Source organism: Rana temporaria, chromosome 2, assembly GCF_905171775.1.
Source record: "Rana temporaria chromosome 2, aRanTem1.1, whole genome shotgun sequence".
NCBI classification, from domain to species: Eukaryota; Metazoa; Chordata; class Amphibia; order Anura; family Ranidae; genus Rana; species Rana temporaria.
The window spans coordinates 200004511-200020391 of record NC_053490.1 but is presented as its reverse complement, the minus strand read 5'-3'; positions in this window follow the sequence as shown (position 1 = coordinate 200020391).

Sequence of the window (15881 nt, the reverse complement as noted above, 5' to 3'; positions counted from 1 at the left end):
AAAATCCTATTATTCTACTTGAAATATTCCTTTAAATTTCGTACCTGGGGGGTGTATAGTATGCCTGTGAAGTAGCACTTGTTTCCCGTGCTTAAAACTGTCCCTGCACAAAATGTAATTTCTGAAGGAAAATAAGTCATTTAAAACCACTCACGGCTATAATGAATTGTCGGCTCCCGGCAATACAGAGAAAAGTCATTGATAAAAAAAAAATGCGTGGGGGTCCCCCCGCAATACGAGCACTGTATTTAAAAAAATCCTAACTCCGTTTGCGCGTGTTTTATTTTGCAAAACGAGCAGGATACAAGCCAAAGGGGTGTGCAGTACCGCGCTTGGCCTGAGGTTGTGGGGCGCCAGAGCCGAACGGTGCTGATCGGAGCTGTTCTGAGCCTTTTGGAAATGCTCGGAAAGACTCAGAAAGACTCAGTTCCTGAGCCTTACCAAGGTTTTCCAAGGTTAACCTAGCTGTCCTCGGGCCTTTCCGCGTGTTTTTTAAAGGTTCTCTGACGCCCCCCACCTCTGGCCACATGCGGTATTGCATGCCATTGAAGTCAATGCGGAACAAATTATTTTTGTTCCTATTGACTTCAATGGGGAATGTCAGTCTCTGGTGTGAGGCCAGGTTGCTGAGAGGGCGCCTCTTGTGGCTAAGTGCACCGTACCCCTGGAGATGAGACAGGGAGTGCGGTTCCCAAAGGTTCACGGATTGCCGGTACTGCTGCTGACTGGATAGATGCTAGCAGAAGGTAGCTGGGGTGCGCTGGATGTGCGGGATAAGAAGCCGTGCAAGGAAGAGGTCGTAGCCAGGCCAAGGGTCATACATGGGAATCAGTCCAGAGAGGATACAGGAACAAGCCGGGTCAAACACAGAGGGCGGAAGACACAGGAGTAGTTAGCCAAGCCAGGGTCAGATACGAGGAGATAAACAGGATCACAGGTCAGGACATAAGCCAAAGGTCAAGCTAGGGATTCAGGATACACAAAATACAGGAGGCACAGGAGACACAGAAAGCTGATAATCCAGCAAGCTTGAAGTGTCAGTGGCAGGTTTAAATAGACCGGGGGATGCGCCTACAATTGTCACAGCGTGCTTGCGCATCCGTGCGCCACAGTACATGCTGAAGGGCTCACAGGCTGGTGAATCCTATCCGTCGCGCATCTGCGCCGTGCACATGCGCATAGGAACACGACTGGCGGGACCATGATGTTTACTGGCGGAATTGCCCACACTATGGTCATTTCCCTGACAGGGAAACTCACTTTAATATGCAAGTACTTTGGATTACGAGCATTCTCCTGGAACGGATTATGCTCGTAATTCGAGTTTCCACTGTACTTGGCTTTTATTTGCTGAGACCAGTTTTAATAAAAAATACTATGCTATGTGAGTACCTCTAGTTCCTGTGGTGAACACTTCTACCATTTAGCCCACTAAGTTTCTGCTGTGCACTGGGAAGCCCCAGTTTCACTGAAGTCATTACCAGAGAGTCACCATCCTTAAAGGGACCACTCCCGATGACAAGAGGTTGTGGCCTGACTACATGGAAAGGATATTAACTCCCATAAAAAATAGGACTTTCAAGGATATGAGGTTTTTACTGAGGTCAGCACACAATCAATGTGGTTAAAGACTATTATTTATTATACAAACATGGTTAACATTACATATAGAAAAATAAAAACGTATAACAATGTGTAAACAATAGCACAAAACTAAAGGTGATAATAATACTTGTTTGCAGCAAGAGTATAAATTGGGTTAATTGATACAGAATTAACCAACGTGTTTCGCAGAGTGGTACCTCCGCTTCTTCAGGGAAACTCAGGATATATCTAGTCATTGTTAGATTGAAAGAGAAACATAATTACAAACACAACAATCTATATATGTATTCATCTTAATCAAAAAGATCAATGGTACACACAAAGAATAAACCATTAAAAAGTGCTCACCAACTTCATCAAAATATAACTGTGCTTCTATGGATGCAAGGGACCAAGACTGCAAGCTGGCCAAGTAGTCCATGTCAGTACCCAGGACCAGGTCTGGCAGACACTGGCTCTCTCACAGGTGGAATCAGGCGGAAGCAGTTTATGTCTAGAGTACTATGGTATAAACACAAAATATCATATAGACAAACCAGAAGAAGATAATCATGTGCTGCATGAATATGCCCAATCAACAAAGCAACATCCATACCCAATCATATCATCAGGAGAACAACATCACACAAACACCACCACATATACTACCACATATTCGCATACACATAGGAAAAACAAACCAAAAAATATTTTGCCAGTACCAAGAAATTGTAGATACAAAATTGTAAAAGTGTTTAAATATGAGGTACAGCGCTAAAAAAATAATATTGATAATACCCAAAATACAGTGGCCCAGATTCAGTAAGAATCTGCGCCTTTCTTACGCAGGCACAGGGCAGCGATCCACTTACGCAAACGACGTAAAATTTGAACGTCGCGACGCGGGAACGTGGCCATCCTATAGCATTGGCTGCGCCTGCTATTAGGATGTGTAACGTTACGCGAAACCCGACGTACGCAAATTACGTAATTTGCGTACGCAGGGCCCGCGCAAGTTTGTGAATCGGTGTTAGTATGCAATTTGCATACTATACACAGATCACAATGGGAGCGCCCCCTAGCGGTCTTCTCTAGAATGCAGCCTAAAATCTGCGTGGCATAAGAGCCTTATGCCGCGCAGATTTTAGGCTGCAGTCTGCGTAGCGATGCTCCTGAATCAGGAGCATTCGCTACGCCGGAGCAAGTAAGCAATTGCGCCATGTAACCTATGGTTACACGGGCGCAATTGCTTCTTGAATCTGGGCCAGTGTGACAGATTCAGGAAAATAAACAACATATATGTGCAAAACAATTGTGAATAAAAACCAATATTCAAAAAGTGGGCATATAAAATTGTTAAAATATGCACAATCTGAAAAGATGCATACATAAGTCAACGTGATAATCCACTGAAAGTAATAAACTAAGAATAAAGTCCCAATAATCCACAACTGAATGTGTATAAATCAGAGAAAATCTTCTTGTATAAATATTGTGCAGTGAAGCCAAAACGATTTATACTCCTTCCACCAAAAAGATCACCAAAGTGTTGTTAATGCAGTCTCCTTACCAGAAGCTGTGACCACGGTCAGTGGTCAGTATGTGCATGGGGTGTACAAATAGCAAAGCAGGGGGCGCTAAATTACCATAAATGCATACAACATAAATTGATGAATAACATTAAATAAATGTGTGCCAAAACAGTGCAGTGACTGGCAGCCACCCAATCGAATGAATGTTTACCAGTTAAACAGCAAAATATTCACATGCATACATCAAAACCAATATGTCCGTTGGGAAAATAGCAGTGAATTGATAAAGTGTCCATATGTGTATAATGAATAAAACAGTGTTGATAGTGCTCAAAATTCCTTCAGTTCGCGCTGTGCTAGGACAGGGAGGATTCCCACCTTCACCAATTGGAAAACACCACAATAGTGCATATAAGGATGGCACCTTACCAGATGTTGTTGACCTTTTTTGTTAGAAAAGAGGTCAAATAAAGCATAGTGTCACAATGGACAGACTGTGGCAAATGGATTCCCTTATTTTCCTTTAGTTCAGCTTGACTAGGCGTCATTGAGCGTGGTAAAAGAAGAAGAGACCGCCATAGCATGATATCATTTAATAAAATATATAAAAAACACACAGTGCCGAGTGGCTCCTTACTTGGGATGGCTGTACGGCTTAGGTCGAATTGAGATGGGGAGCAGCTCATATATTTAATATATTCACTTCATTATTTATTACACATTTGCCACGAGATCCTTACCTACATTTGCATGGGGTGTTTAACGTTTTCCTGAAGACTCAAGGTTGTAACTGGACGTATACAGACGATCGAATCAATAATATTGTTATATTCAGATGCCTTTTTCTTTCTGGCCGCGGCTGCAGGAGCCTCAGCTCGTCATCAATGCACCTTCTAGATGATGAACTGAGGCTCCTGCAGCAGCGGCCAGAAAGAAAAAGACATCTGAATATAACAATATTATTGATTCGATCGTCTGTATACGTCCAGTTCCAACCTTGAGTCTTCAGGGAGACGTTAAACACCCCATGTACATACTGACCACTGACCATGGTCACAGCTTCTGGTAAGGAGACTGCATCAACAACACTTTGGTGATCTTTTTGGTGGAAGGAGTATAAATTGTTTTGGCTTCACTGCACAATATTTATACAAGAAGATTTTCTCTGATTTATACACATTCAGTTGTGGATTATTGGGACTTTATTCTTAGTTTATTACTTTCAGTGGATTATCACGTTCACTTATTTATGCATCTTTTCAGATTGTGCTTATTTATACAATTTTATATGCCCACTTTTTGAATATTGGTTTTTATTCACAATTGTTTTGCATATATATGTTGTTTATTTTCCTGAATCTGTCACACTGTATTTTGGGTATTATCAATATAAATTTTTTAGCGCTGTACCTCATATTCGCATACAGAGCCACCTCCAACCATCATCCATCCCCTACCGCACACAAAACAATCATCCACTCCAAAACACCTGCTTCCTCACTGGATTAGGGGAGGGGTCCCAGCACAGGCAGCACACCAACAATCAAGCAGTCCCCTAATTCCAAAATACTACCTATTCCAAACCATCCCACCCTCCCAATCCCATAGAGACAGGGCGAGTATACCCCACTGACACCCCCTGTACCACCTATGCATATATCCTATTAATGCTAAATACATCCATATTATAGTGCCCATGTGCTCCCTATAATTTAAATTATAGCTAGAGGCAAAACGCTATCTTTAGTTTTGGATAGAGGGGAGATGGATTAGAACACCTGTCCGTTTGTCTTGCTGTCTGTGCTACCGCCAGGGAGATTCACCCTCTCTGTTTCTCCTGGTTACCATTATCATTGAAAGTGAAAGTAAAGAAAATCAAAAATTTGGGGTTTTCCTCAGAAAAGTAATAGAGGGGAAATCTTCCAATTGGGACACTAGTTCTGGTGACCAGGTAGTCCCCAAGAAATTCCCTTTATTTGCAGGGATTTCATCTCACTTCCTTTATTTGGTTATGGGACAGGAAGTGAAGGGGAGTCTCCACAATGGGACACAGATGGCCCAACATTAAAAAATTGACAGGGGTTATATTCATACCTTGCTCTATCCAAAATTAAAAAAAAAAGGTTTGCTTATAGTTGAATGTGTGTTGGTGGTGGGTTACATGGTGGAAATGTGTACTGTTGGACCAGAATCTGGATGTGGACCAGAACCCGAATGAATTAACTGTGCAGATTTGCAGTTTTGCACATGTGAAGCAATTTCTTTATCTGATTGAGCTGGATTGCAAATTAAAGAGGAGACTGTGTCTTATCCCTTGAATGTACTCTTTGGGCTTTACTGTGAAGATTATGCTTTCCATGATGCGAGTTTTGCTATTGTAAATAAGTGCTTATTGATCTCTCTTATCAGGGGATCACAATAATTCTGGCAAGTCATGTATGAGAGTGAATGACACCATGGCTATCTTAAGATGATTCAGTTCTTCTCACGTCATGTGGGACTTAAAACTCAACTGATCACATCGTTTTTTTTTCTTTGGGACACTTTATTCACTTTTTCTTTTATATTTGACACTTATTATTGTGTAACATTACCACTGTGGTAGTTATCACACATTTACTGATATCAGCGATAGCTGATATCTCACCTTTAGAGAATATTCTTGTTTATAAAAGCGCTACACTGTTTTGATCTATTTTATGTTGAATGCCTGGTATCAGGGTATAGTGTTTCAGCTGCTATTTTTTGTATTATTTCACTCAAAGCGCGGATTATTTTTTACGTTTTATTAAACCAGAGGTCTTGTTTTAGAAAATACCTGCTTTTGTTGAAATACAGTGTAGAAGAGTAGCCCTCTGGTTAAAACGGTTGGAAGAACAGTAAAACCATTCGGATTGAGTGCATGGTATATTAGGATTATGCATAACATTATGTACTATTCTGAGGTATCTATATAATTCTGAGGGGGGGCAGGTAAAATTCAGTTTGGAGTTGTGAAAAATACTTAATAGCACCCTTTTTATTTAGATCCTCAATATTTCATCTTCTGCTTGCTGACTACTGGATAATAGAAACGTCTGGGGTTAGATGTTTCAGTACTGGAAGAGGTTTACTGAGTGAGATGGTATGCAGTTGAATTAAAGCTATAGCAAAAGGTTTCCTCCAAGCATGCAATCATAGGAGGAGAGAGGAGCGAAGATATTCAGTAGGTTTTGCCTAGTGATACACTAAACAGCCAAATATATCAATTTGAGCACAGAATAAATATGAATTCAATGGTTCCCCATAAAGTTGTAGGTAAAGGGAGAAGCCAATCTTTCAGTTAAAAAGCATTAAAAGTGTGGCATAGTAATAATCTTGAAAATCGACATAGGCATATCCCCCCACTGATCTATGTTTTTCAAGTCTGATGTGTGCACAGCGAGACTCTTTCCCCTGCCAGACATAGAGAGCTAGTAAAGACTGGAGGGACCTAAAGTAACTTTGCAGAAAGGGGATAGGGAGTGTGTTGAAGGGATACAACAGAAAGAGTAACATTTTAAAGGCTGCAAGTCTCCCAGACCAGATGAGGAGAAATCATATTTGGCTAATTGGATTATATCTTCTTGTCATTTTTGTCAGAGAGGGAGATAGTTATTTGGAAATACATTTTTCACCGACTTGATTAATTGGATTCCTAGAAAAGAAATGCTAGAATCTGCCCACACAAATGGAAACTGATTTTGCAATAGGCTTCTAGTGGTGCCATCAATGCCTAAATCTAATAGAATTACTTAGTTTCATTGACTTTGTAGTATGATTCTTTTGTACCTCAGCCAGGGAAGTAGCCAGATTAGTTACCATGAGAATTACATCATCAACAAAAAGGCCGATGTTATGCTCCGTAGAGCCAATAGTAAATCATAAAATAAGATTGTTGGTTCTAATGTGCACTGCCGGGGTTTCATTAGTAAATTGAATATCAGTAGAGACAAGGGGCAACCTTGCTGAGTACCGTTCATAATCTGGAAAGGTTTGGATAAAATGTCAGATGCGTAGACTTGCACAGACGGGGCCATTTGAAAGTATGTTTTTTTTTTATAATCATAATTACCTAGGTGGATGGAGCATCAGACCGATCAGACCGGCGTCTCTGCACTGAGAACCGAGCCACCGAACACTGCCGATGGCTCGATTATCACTCCTCCCCGAGTGGAGAGAGATGCTGCCTGTCAGTCAGCATTTCACCTGCTCTGATCCTCCACGCTCATTGGAGCAATGAGCTGTGGAGGGGCGGGGAGCATCCGTCTCAGCTTCTCAGCGGCTCACTGAGACTGCCATCAATCAAGGCAGCTTGCGGATCCATACTTAAGAGGATGATGTACTATCTCAACTGATGCCAGTGACGTTAGTGGAACGTGGACTTCAGACCGCTCCCTGCTGAAAACATGTCACAGGAGTGCAAAACGAATAGCACTCCTCTGACCCAGAGGAGAAGCCCAGCCTAAAAAGCTCAGGCTGGACTTCTCCTTTAAAGAGCTAAAATAGCAGTAAGGATTCTGCCCTATAATCCAAATCTGTGGAGCATACTTATGAGATATGACCAATGGATTCTATCAAATGCCTAGTGATACACCAAATTCTCTGCATCAAGAGAGAGAAGCAGAAAAGGCATTCTGGTAGTCTCCAGGGGGTGGAAAATGCTAATGGCATCTGATATTTGCCGACCTTTTGTAAAACCAGATTGGTCTTGGTGTATTAGTGTCGATAGTATATTAATCAATCTATTGGCTATTAGTTTGATGTATAATTTGTAAAACAGTTTAGGATTAAGTAGGGAAATTGGTCAGAAATTTTGCAGAGCCAGTGTTTTTTCCCTGGCTTTGGCAAGGTGATAATGAGTGCATTCAAAATTTCAGGGGTAGAGAAATAGAGAATGCAGTGTTATTTTAGAGACCGACTGCACAGGTGGGAGCATAATATGGATTGAAATGCTCATAGTATTCACCCGTTAGTCCATCAAGGCCCGGAGATTTACAATTTGGGAGAGTATTATTAGTGGCACAGGTTTCCTGCAAAGCAAAGGGTGTATTCAGAGTTGCAAATTGTTCTGGAGACAAGGATTCAATCAATTGTAAAAAAAGGTTGAAATGGTGCGCAGTCTTCCTAATATTATTTAAGGAGCTGTAGTAGGAAGTAAAAGCATCGGCAACAGTCTGAGAGTTGTACACATTGGGCCAAATTCTCAAAAGAGATACGCAGACTTAACTGCTGTTCAGCCTGCGTATCTCTGTGCCTAACTTTGGAAACGATTCTCAAAAGGCTTTTTCCAAAGTTAGGCAGAAAATCTGACATGTGTAAGACACTTACACGGTCAGATTTTAGGATGCAGTACCGCATCCGCCACTGGGGGCATTTCTCATTGAAATCCAGCTTTGCGTATGCAAATGAGGACTTAAGTAGATTTTCAAAGCATTTCAGCACTTTGATTTCTGCCTAAGTTCCGAATTTGCCGGCGCAAAATTAGGGCTGGTTTTACAATGTGGAAAGTTAGCCAAACCTTGTAAAGGCCCATTCCAGCGACGGCATTTGGTATACATTCCTGAGGGAGAACTCCACGGCAATTTTGAAATTCAAAACCGGCATGGGTTCCCCCCCAGGAGCATACCAGGCCCTTAGGTCTGGTATGGGTTGTAAGGAGACCCCCCCACGCCGAAAAATTGACGTAGGGGGTCCCCCTACAATCCATACCAGACCCGTATCCAAAGCACGCTACCCGGCCGGCCAGGAAGGGAGTGGGGACGAGCGAGCGTCCCCCCCCCTCCTGAGCCGTGCCAGGCCGCATGCCCTCAACATGGGGGGGTTGGGTGCTCTGGGGCAGGGGGGCGCACTGCGGGCTCCCCCACCCCAGAGCACCCTGTCCCCATGTTGATGAGGACAGGACCTCTTCCCGACAACCCTTGCCATTGGTTGTCGGGGTCTGCGGGCGGAGGCTTATCGGAATCTGGGAGTCCCCTTTAATAAGGGGGCCCCCAGATACCGGCCCCCCACCCTAAGTGAATGGATATGGGGTACATCGTACCCCTATCCATTCACCTGTAGGCAAAAAGTAAAATGTAGTAAACACACAACACAAGGCTTTTTAAAATATTTTATTATTCTGCTCCGGATGCCCCCCCTGTCTTCGTTATTAGCTCAATTACCAGGGGGGGCTTCTTCTTCCGCTCTCCGGGGGTCTTCTCCGCTCTCCGGGGGTCTTCTCCGCTCTCCGGGGGGGCTTCTCCGGACTCCGGGGGGCTTCTTCCATCTTCTCCCCTCTTCCGCTCTTGACTCGGCGAACCCCGGTTCTTCTGCAGCTCTCCGGTGCCTTCTTCTTCAGCGCTGGCTGCCTGCTATGTTTGTGTGTTAGCTCGATTTCAAACAGGCAGCCGGCGCGGTCTTCTGTGGCGTCAGGGTCTTCTCTTCCTTTCTTCCGATGTTGCCTCGTCGCCTGTTGTCGCTGTAATGATGGAAGCGCGCCTTGCATCCCATTTATATAGGCATCACCGTCCCATCATGCTCCGGTAGGTACCCACGTGGTGGGTGCCTACCCACGTGCACCCACCACGTGGGTACCTACCGGAGCATGATGGGACGGTGATGCCTATATAAATGGGATGCAAGGCGCGCTTCCATCATTACAGCGACAACCGGCGACGAGGCAACATCGGAAGAACAGAAGACCAGAAGACCCTGACGTCACAGAAGACCGCGCCGGCTGCCTGTTTGAAATCGAGCTAACACACAAACATAGCAGGCAGCCAGCGCTGAAGAAGAAGGCACCGGAGAGCTGCAGAAGAACCGGGGTTCGCCGAGTCAAGAGCGGAAGAGGGGAGAAGATGGAAGAAGCCCCCCGGAGTCCGGAGAAGCCCCCCCGGAGAGCGGAGAAGACCCCCGGAGAGCGGAGAAGACCCCCGGAGAGCGGAAGAAGAAGCCCCCCCTGGTAATTGAGCTAATAACGAAGACAGGGGGGGCATCCGGAGCAGAATAATAAAATATTTTAAAAAGCCTTGTGTTGTGTGTTTACTACATTTTACTTTTTGCCTACAGGTGAATGGATAGGGGTACGATGTACCCCATATCCATTCACTTAGGGTGGGGGGCCGGTATCTGGGGGCCCCCTTATTAAAGGGGACTCCCAGATTCCGATAAGCCTCCGCCCGCAGACCCCGACAACCAATGGCAAGGGTTGTCGGGAAGAGGTCCTGTCCTCATCAACATGGGGACAGGGTGCTCTGGGGTGGGGGGGCCCGCAGTGCGCCCCCCTGCCCCAGAGCACCCAACCCCCCCATGTTGAGGGCATGCGGCCTGGCACGGCTCAGGAGGGGGGGGGCCGCTCGCTCGTCCCCACTCCCTTCCTGGCCGGCCGGGTAGCGTGCTTTGGATACGGGTCTGGTATGGATTGTAGGGGGACCCCCTACGTCAATTTTTCGGCGTGGGGGGGTCTCCTTACAACCCATACCAGACCTAAGGGCCTGGTATGCTCCTGGGGGGGGAACCCATGCCGGTTTTTTCTTTGAAAATTGGCATGGAGTTCTCCCTCTCAGGAATGCATGCCGAGCGACGCTGTCATTTTTTTTTATAATTAATTGTTTTCCCGGCGCGTCTTTTTTTTTCACCCGTCGCAACTTTAGTGTCCCGTCGAAATTCTCAAAGCCGACCGGCGTTAATTACGTTCGCGCGCTGCACGTCGGGAAAATGACGTCACACGCATGCGCAGTACGGCCGGCGCGGGAGCGCGCCTCATTTAAATTTAAAACGCCCCCAGGAGAGGAGGACCGCCTTACGACGGCGGCACTTAAGTTACACAGCGTGTAATTTCTACCTAAGTGCTTTGACGATCAGGCACTTAGGTAGAAATTTTAAGTCAGTGTAACTTAACTGCTGAAATTTAAGTTACGCACAGTTTTTGAGAATTTGGCCCATTATCGTTAGAGTGCAGGGGATTCAAATGAGCTATTTTAATATTGGTGCGGTACCCTTTAATGTGGGGAGCCATGACTTTCCCCGCTTTGTTGTTTGTCCTATAAAAGCTTACTTGCAATTTATGTTGCATTTTCTTGAAAGATTCTAAAAGTAAAAACCGGAGCTCTTGACGTAAAGCTAGCAGTTTGGTTTTGAGGGAAGGAGTTAGGTGAAGTTTGTTTTGTGGTTCAGTATCCCAAATGGAGGACATGAGAGAGTCTATGGGCTCATTTACACTTCCTTCAGCTTCAACACACACATTATCGGCTAGTTTATACTTGCTTCAAAACAAGGCTTCGGACATGCTTTGTTAAAGCTCTCTGAACACTAATCAAAGCATCTGTAAATAAAATGGTTGGCTAACTGTCATGTTTACACCTTGCTTTTGCTTTGCTTCAAAAATTATATCCCATGTCTCTTGCTTCGAAGCGTCTTCAAAGCCTCCATAGAAGTCTATGGCAAAGCTCGCTTGATGCCCCACCGAAGAATCATCGAAGCCCCACAAAGCCCCACCAAAGACTCATCAAAGCCCCATGGAAGCTCCACCAGAGCCTCTCCGAAGCCCCACCAAAGCCTCATCGAAGCCTCATCAAAGCACCAAAAGCAAGGTTTAAACAGGACTGTAAGCTTACCATTTTATTTCGTGACAGGAGCTTTGACTGGGATTCAGAGAGCTTTAACAAAGCATGTACAAAGCCATGTTTTGAAGCAAGTAAAATCTAGCCCTTAACACTGCGCCTCTCTTTCCTCACTTTAGAACCAGCTGTATACCTTCTTGATAAATGCCGTATTTGTGCTCACAAATTCTTCTAAATATTTTGCCAGTATGTCAGCATATAGAGAGGATTTCGATTAGAGATTATGAGCTCACCATAGATAAGTGGGCAGGAGAATCTGCTAGAGTGATACCAACAACGCATGGTCTGACCACAGTATAGTATGGATGAAATAACCATTTGTTAGAAAGAGGTCAGTACAAAAGTATGAATTATGACAAGGAGAAAATAGATATAGTCAAGTTTGTTAGCGTGATAGCACCTCCAAATGTCGCAAAGATTCTGTGAAATCCTTTCTATTCCTCCATCTAGGGTGGAAACAACGGCATAGTGCCATTGCATCAATAAGGTAGCAGGATATTCCCAATCGTAAGATATTTTGTGGTTGCACAATGCCTTTGTAATCAAATTAATATTTAGAACTTCTAGATCACTACATGATCTATTAGCAGCAGATATGTATTGAACAAACTTTGACCAGATTCTCCTATAAACTTTGTTTGTGTTCATTCTTCTAGTATTCAAGAGAGTGGAGATAACTCTGGAGGAGCAGCCGAGGACCTCCAATCTCAAGAACCAGACCGTCAGATGCAACTGTGCTGAACATGGATGCAGAATTGTACCCAGTGACAGAAGGTCTGGCCAGAGGAAAAGGTGGACTGGGTTCCGGAAGCTGAACTGTGCTAGCAAAGGGTACCATGGTCTAATTGGCCAATAAGGCATCACTGCCACTACCGCCACAACCTCTATTAGGAGTCTTCATAGAAACCCAAGGTTAGCCAGGACTGGAAGAAATTCACAGGTCCTATCACATTTCCAATGATCCATCAGGCCAACTGTGCCTGAAAACCTCCACATTTGGAGGACATTCGTTGTTGTCCAGTTGGAAAGTCTGCTAGAATATTTTGGACTCAAATTCTCTGTGCAGACATAATTGACTCCTCTTTCTGTAATAGAGAACAGGCTGTGAGTCCCCCTTTGTCTTTTAATGTAGGAGACCGCTGTACTGTAGACTAACCTAAGAGCACTGACGCCTCCCTGACGCGTGAAGGGTGCAGAAGGCTGCCCATAGTTTCAGAATGTTCAACACAATCTGTGAAATTGACAGCCCCGCCTGCCATCTCCGACAGGCAGCAAGCCCCCCCATTCCGTATTGCTAGCATTGGATGTGATTGTGAATCAGGAAACGGGGCAATGGAATTGCAAATGAACCCAGTTCCTCCATTGCAGCCACTAGGAGACTCACTCTCATCACTGAGGTTATGTCGATGACCTTAATTCTGCTTCCTGGCTTCCACTGCTGGAGAAACCCCTTCTGAAAGGGCCGATTCCTCCAGCTTCCACTTGACCCTCGAATCCGTAGACACCATAGTGCCAATCATTTTAGACACTGAAAGGTGTGGAGGTGGGAAGAAGACAGGGCCAGGAGTATTCTGATCCTGAACATTGGGATCCAGAGTCAAGGCAATGGTCCCCCAGGTGACTCTTTTCCAGATTCAGCTGCCAGCCAAATTTGAGAAGCTCTGGGCTCCAGCAGCTGCCTTATTTTTTGGCACAGTAGGAGAAGGATATCCATGTAACTATGCAGGCGCATGCTCCTTGTTTTGATAAAGATTATACCAACCAATAAGACCCTGAAAACACACAGGGTGATGTTGAAAGCCCGAATGGCTGGAGCTGGAGATGGTCTTGACCTACAGCGAACCCAAGGAACTTACAGAAGTATTCTACAATGGGCACATGAAAGTTAGGCCCCGTACACACCATAGAATCCATCCGCTGAAAAATCTCAGCGGATCGGTTTCAGCGGATAGATTCTATGGTGTGTACAATCCAGCGGATCTGTTTCCGCGGATTTTTCTCCCATGCGATGGATTTCCAGCAGATAAATATTTGAAGACATGTCTTCAAATCTATCCGCTGGAATCCATCCCAACGGATTGATCCGCTGGTCTGTACAGACTCACCGGATCAATCCGTCCAAAGGGATCCCCCGCATGCGTCGTAATGATTCGACGCATGCGCGGAATTCCTTATATGACTGCGTCGCGCACGTCGCCGCGTCATCATCGCGGCGACGGCGCGACACGTCCTCGCCAGAGGATTTCGGCGCGGATTTCGATTCGATGGTGAGTACACTCCATCCGCGCAAATCCTCGAAAGGATTTATCCGTGGAAACGGTCCGCTGGACCGTATCCGCGGATAAATCCTCCCGTGTGTACGGGGCCTAAGACTCTTAGGTCTATTGGAAACAAGCCAGTCATCTGGATGGACCCCCTATGAATCAGGGACAATGTTTCTGCCTTAAACCTCCCCCTTTCTGAAAATTGGCGCAGGTGCGCAAGGTCCAAAACCAGCCTCCACAAGCTGTTTTCTTCATGACCATAAAGTAGTACCTGCCCTGAAATCTCTTGCATTCAAAGACTGGCACGGCAGCACTTTGTCACACCAGTGACTAACAGTACCATGAGTATATGGTTCCTTTATCTCAGAGTGAGACCATTTTGACATCCCAATAATCTGAGGCTCAAACTCAGTAGATTCTTAGATACCCGAGTTCAAGCTTTTAGCATACTTCTGAGGGGAAATCTGGTCTCCACACCACCTCTTCCTAAAATCTTGACCTGTTCTGTAAAAATGTGTGACCCTCGCACGCTCTGAACTATGTTCTCTAGATTGTTGTCATCCGGCCTATCAGGCGCTGGTACTGAGGCAGGACCCCAGCTTGCCAACTGTGGCCTGGGTTGTGGTGCTATTCAGCTTGCCAAAGATGAAGCTCCCTCAAAGGTAATGCTATATTATGCCTGTTAAGGCTCATACACATGGTAGGACATCCAACAAAATTTCCCTTGGATTTTTGTCCTAATTGATTTGTCCTGCCACACCCATAGCATACACACAGTCAGACTTTTCTGCAAACTTTTCTAAAAGTTTCCTAACATCACATGTTTTTTTTTGCTCTTTTCTGCTCTTTACCGCCACCCTTTGGTTAACTTCTGCTATTGTTTGTTGCTTTTAACATTGGTTCTGAGCATTCGTATTTGCACTTTGTCCAAAAGTTGGTTGGATTGCTGTACACACGGTCACACAAAGCACCATCAGATTTTTGTTGCCGAAAAGTTGGTCCGTTTGCAGACCCAACTTTTTGTTGGATGAAACCCGAAAAAGTTGGTCCGATGGAGTGTACACACGGTCAGACAAATTAGAAAAGTTGCAGATTTTGAAGTTGGTTGGCAAAAAGTGTGACCGTGTGTATGGGGCTTTAGATGCAGATCAACAAGCCTAGGCCCTAGCCTCAGCACTTGCTTGCCGTAACTGACAAGAGCATAACCCGCGTCACTATGTGGATGATGTCAATTGGAGCCACACTATGGAAACCGACACTAGCTCCAGCTCCTGAACTACAGAGTTTCTGAAAACGCACTTGAAGGCTGCGTCCACGTTCTCCATCCACACCCCACTCCCTCATCAGTCCTTTAGTTCTCCCATATAGAGGAGTGTATTTCTCCCATGGTTCATAGAAGCAGGATCTTCTATTCTATGGATAGCATAGGACCCACCAATCTTGGGGTACTTTGTCGCAGTAAGTGGGCTTAAGCACTATATAGCCATATGGTGTGACCAAATCCCCATATTTTCTGAAAATGTTCAGGTGTTTTAAATAGCCTTGCAAGAGTTAAATGTCATTTTTTGCATGTGTGCACTGTAATATTTTTTCCTGTTTTATGGTCTTATGGCTGCACCATCTTTAATGCATCTCTTAGGGTGTGCCCCCCAAATCTTTGTTTGCCTATGTGTCCAAAGTTGCATGAAAAGTCACACTAGAGGAAAACTTACTAGAGGTGCTTACAGAATTTCCTCACTAGTGCAAAAGGAGCCCAAATGTGTGTAAGGACCTTCATCTTGCTTTGCAAGAGACGCTACCTTGGTTGGGACAGTTCCAGTTCCTGGTCATCCTAGTATGAGAACACGCCGCAATGGCTGTTGAACTTTGTGTGTGGCTTG